This window comes from Arachis ipaensis, chromosome B05, assembly GCF_000816755.2.
Source record: "Arachis ipaensis cultivar K30076 chromosome B05, Araip1.1, whole genome shotgun sequence".
In the NCBI taxonomy this organism is placed as follows: Eukaryota; Viridiplantae; Streptophyta; class Magnoliopsida; order Fabales; family Fabaceae; genus Arachis; species Arachis ipaensis.
This window is the reverse complement of record NC_029789.2, coordinates 45,180,730-45,186,223: the sequence shown is the minus strand read 5'-3', so window position 1 is coordinate 45,186,223 and position 5,494 is coordinate 45,180,730. Positions and strand designations below refer to the sequence as shown.

The 5,494-nt window shown below is 29.7% G+C and overlaps 1 long non-coding RNA gene across 1 annotated transcript; it reads left to right on the top strand.

The window, feature by feature from the left end:
- On the top strand, positions 4,298-5,044 carry LOC110262847. Its single transcript, XR_002347859.1, has 2 exons — positions 4,298-4,481; positions 4,593-5,044. It is a non-coding gene; the product is annotated as an uncharacterized LOC110262847 (long non-coding RNA).

The following is a 5,494-nucleotide window of genomic DNA, read 5'->3' as shown; positions in this document are numbered from 1 at the left end:
AAAATTAAAATATTATTAAGTTATATAAATGAAATAAATTATGAAAAATTTTGGCTAATTATAGTTAAAAATTTTTTGTTACCAAATTTTTTCCTTATAAAAAACATTCCACTTGCATATTTAATTTAGCGTCTAACTTGGAAGCATGTGATTAGATTAGAAGTGTTTCTTATTTTGTTAATTAATTGGTTATTAACTTATTAACTTATCATAGGAGACTTCAAATATTTCGGAGAAATAAAGAGCATATGATAATAATTTTTAATTCCAATTTATTTGTTGGAAGAAAAAATAACTTTAAATATTCCATTTCCTAAGAAAATTGTAAAATAAAAAAAAATATTCCTCACAACTTTATAATTTTTTCTTTAAGAAAAATAAACGAATGAATTTTTAGCAAATCATCAATAATGACGCCACTCCTTTGCAGAAAAAAAAAAAAAAAGAATAAAAGCTAATGGGGTTGGGAACGTGCCTTCTACGTGTTCACCACACTATATAGGATAGAAAACAAAATAAAATAAAAGAAACAAAAACCATCAATAATTTGGATCACTCAATAGTCAACACCTTTGGTTCTCTCGGCTGGTTTGGCTATAACGAAGGTGGGAAAAGAAAATAAAGTAACGCCCTCTTTTGAAGCTTTCTATTTTCATCATTATTATTAAAATGTTTTTGATCATGTTTGAAACAATCAAAGAACAAAAGACATGATTATAGTGTTACGTTTTAATTTTTAATCTAGTTTAGAGTTCCATAATTATTGAAGTACAAAGTCCTATGATTGTTTAGGGAGTTGTTTTCTTTCTTTTTAAAGAATCGATTAGTTGGTATGGTATTTGTCCAATGATTGATTTGTTTTTTACTTTTAGTTTTTTCTTCATTCGCAATATTTTATTTGATAATTCAGAATACAGAGATCAGATACCATAAATCAAGAAAAGAATTCAGAAAAATGCTAGGTAAGTCATAAATATTAGAAACTCATCAGACATACTAATTTCTTCTTTTTTTTTAATCCAGTTATCAAAATAATTAATAATATAGAGAAAACAAACTGATACTATTTTATTAACAAAATAATGATTATAGAACAAATAAATGGCAAACGTGACAAAACTACATGGTCAGAATTTTTTTTAATAGAAAAAGCAAACCAAACTATTCTTGAAAGAAATGAGTATCTTTCCTTAATACTCAATCAAGAACAAAAATATCTTACTTATATATCAAAATAGGGAACAAAAAAATCTTTAAAAAATCAACATATGTTTCAATTATATGAATAATAATTATGTAAAGCATTTTTTTGTTAAGATCAAAGAAGAGAGAAATGAGTCATACATATATATGTCATGAGCCACGTCCTCAATGTCTACAATTTTAATTTGGACAAGAAATATTTTTGTGATATGAAATCTTTTTTTTTTCTAAAAATAAAAAATTGATCAAATAATAAAGTAAAAGATTAATTATTATTAAATTTGCAATTTTTATTATGTCTGAAGTTTTTCCATTTTATAATTTAAAGTAAATACATATTTACAATCTCATTTTACCATTTTCTTTATTTTAGAAGATTTAAATCTTAGGATATATATCGCTTCTCGTTAATAAAAACCTCCATAGGTTACGTATTTCGTTCATTTTATTAATATGCAGTCCTATCTTGTGATTCCTAAACAATTTATGCTTTTTAGGGTTAGACTGCGCTATATGTTTGAATAGAAAACAATCATTGAAGAGAAAAAGTCAACATTTTGCATTTTGATTTTGAATATTTCATTTTTAGACATTACTATTAAACAATAATAACTAGGTAACTAGAACAACAAAACTGCTTCCATGATATACGGAAATGTGTCCGGTAATACTTTTGCACTCGGTTTTAGTTTAATTCAGGGTAAATATGTTTTTTTTTTTTGGTGACTCGGGTAAATATGTTTTTGGTTCCTAATTATCTGTCTAAAGAATAAAATATTTTTAATAATTCAAAATTTTTTTTTATCAATTTTTAGCTATTTTTAAATAATTAGTCTAAATGATTTTTGTTCATAGTCTAAACGATTTTTGACATATTAATAGGTCACTATTTTATATGAGTTACTTCAATTAATTATTTGAATAATTAGGTTATAATTAAAGATTTTTTGAATTATAAAAAGATGGTTTATTTTTGAGACAAATAGTCAATGATCCGAAACTACATTCACTCTTTAATTTAAAATAAAAGGATAAAAAAATCAATATCAAATTTATTTTATATATATAATTAGTGAGGCTAACCCTAATTCCTCATGCAGTGGTCAGGAGAGGTAACCATCAACGGCACTTACCAAAATGACGCGTGTCTTTTCTATAAAGGGTAGGTTGGGTTAGAACTTGGAACTAAAGGGATAAGCACTACCTTATAAAAAGAAACAAAATATATAATAAATTAATAACACTCCAAAAGAATGGTGCTTTCTTGTGTTTATATGGTTCCTAAACTGGACAAGTCATCACCTGCACCTAATTGGAAATCGTATCTAATTATTATCATCTTCACTCTCACAAAGAGGTAATGTGGCGAAATCATTTTACTTCATTAATTAATTAATTAAAAAGGTATATTCTCTTTCTATTCTTCTGGACTCATACAAGATACTGATTAAATAACGTTAGGTACGATGCATGTCACTTTTTTTCTTTTACATTTGATTTAATTTAATTCAATTACGAAACTATTAGATTAACTCCAATAAAATATTTTTAAAATAGGTTTAATTACTCTGCAGGTCCTTATAATTTCACCGAATTTTCAATTAGGTTTCTATACTTTTTTTCTTTTTAATTGGGTCTTTATACGTGAAATTTTTTTCAATTAAGTCCTGCCGTGTGTATAACGTTAAAGTTAACAGAATATTCTTAATAAAAAACGAATATTCTTTAAATTTGGTTGGAATGGCTAGCTGAAGAAACATGCATTATTTCAAAATACCCAAATCACCCCTTGCAATTTATCACAAGTAAAAAAAGAAACCCTAACGTTCTCTGTGGAGAACGCGATTAAGTCGTCCTCTGCTTCCCCTCTTTCGGGCCGTCATCCGTCGCTGGGGGGCTTCTGCAAGGAACGCTTGGTGGTTTGCCGTCCGTCGCCACCTTCCTTGTGAACCGGTCTGCTCTACTCTGTTCCGTTCAGAGGTGGTCAGCGCGTTCCCCGTCGCCGTCCGTCGCGGTGAAGCCCATCACCGTCGCTGCGCCGTATCGATCGGAGTCTCGTAGCGCTTGGCCTCCCGTCTCTGCATTGTGCGTCTGCTCCATCTCCCTGCACTCGAACGTTCTCTCTGAAAACAGGTCAGGAAAAAAAACTTCTTTTGTCAGTTTTAAAAGTTGATGTGTATGCTAATTTTATTTTTTTTTATAAAAATGACATTGGTTGAATATCTATTTCTGGGATTGATTTTTGGATTGTTTTGATAATGGTTGATTTAGGGTTTACAATATGGATATCTCTATGCATGAATTTTGTTAAAGGGGGAATTGAAATATAAATTAATTTTGCTAATGATAAATTGTGTTTATTCTTAAATGTTGATTGTTGTGGCTGTGACGATGTTTTTTAAATGGATTATGTTTCTGTTTTTAATACCTGTAGTGATGGGGAACTCAGATTTCACCATAGACATACATTATGGTGGCAAGTTTATGACAAATCTTGAAGTAACACTAATCATTGAAGATGTAAAGCTTCTCATCATGATAAATCTTTTTTGTTACTTCATGCCTTAATATCTGATTTCATATCATGTTATGTGATGCTTTGCGCCCCCAATTTGAGCTAGGATTAGTGGATTACTCATTGATGCCTTTATTGGGTCTGCTATGCAAGCTTCAATTAGTTTTTCTTAACCATGTTTGTTGGTTTTGTGGAGTAGGAAAGAAGCAAAACCTTTGTAGCAATGAGCAATGTGATTGCTCTTTACTTGTGGTGTTTGTTATATTTTCTTATCTTTTGTGTAGTCAGTTAATTGATCAACATAGTTAATGATATTCTAGATATGATGATATTCCAACCTTTCTTCTTCATCTTGGTGTCCCATTTTAATCTCTTGGCTTTTGAGGAAGAATTGATTGACTGAGATTGGGAATAAGGAGAAGCTGAATGTTTTAGGGGTGTTCTATTCGTATTGTGTTGTTTTTTTTTTCAGTTTTTTAGTTGTTTTTAGTTCCTGTCTCTTAAGCTGTGAATTCTTAAGTTGTGTGAATTTGTAGTTCAATTTCAGTTTTGCTTAATTGTTTGCAACTTCTGTTTGTTTCTCAAATTATATTCTAAATTTATATTCTAAATTTTGTTGATGGCTATGATCCATGGATTCTTCAAAATTAAGGATGTATTGTATTGCACTCGTATCTTTCAAAGAGTATTTGAGCCAAGGGAATTGGAGTTCTTGATCCTTATATTAGACAAGGCATATACAAGGAATGAAGTTCTGGATATGGTAATATATGTTTTCCTTGTTTAGTACTACTATCTTAACATATATGCATGCATTCATAGAGAAAATAAACTGATATTTATTTGTTTATTTTTGTCTGATAAACCCTTTCAGGAGAAGTTGATGCTGAACACATTGCACTTTAACATGTCTGTTCCAACAGCATATGTTTTCATTAGAAGGTTCCTAAAGGCAGCACAAGCAGACAGAAAGGTAGCAACATGCTTGATAAAATTCATAGTTAAAAACTCTCATTTCTCTTATTATGATGATGATCATTGATATGATTAAAATTACGAACTTGTTAATTGATACTTACTTACGAGTTTAATGGTTGGTTTCCACCAGAAGGCTGGGTCAGGGAAACTTATAGGGGTGCATCGGAAGTACCGTTCTTCAAAGCACAACTACACTGCAAAATGTGAAGCAGCAAGTTTTCTTCTTGATAACTCATTGTTGTAGCAGCCACATGTATAGCTAGCTATTAACAAAACAGCCACAACTACAAACTTGACTTTTACTTGGGTTGCATATTTGGGGAATCATAGATTTTATTTCTAGGATCATCCTCCTCTGATTATGCTTTTTCTTACTTCTAAATTTACTTTTATTTAGTCCCTTTACTTTTACATTATGTTCCTATGGTGGGAACATAACTTTGTCCAAATCTGTATTTCTTCTTGTTCCATTCAACAAAATAATGGAAATGATTGGTATAGAAATAATTTCATTCATTATGAGAAGTATTTTATTATTGCTCTTTGCCCAACATGTATAATATAATTTTTTTTTTAACAAAATGTGTGTATGGTTTAATCCATGATTACTCTTTAGTTGACAATTCAAACAATTATCTTGAAGATAATCCATAGCATTGATCGGAAACTTGTGTCGAATTCAAGATGCAGCAACTAAACCGAGCAATTGAACCATAAGAATTTGGGCCAATTGTTTTAAGAATGCTCATCAGCTCATGTATCATTTGAACCAAAATATATTACTAGAGAAAAATGTTT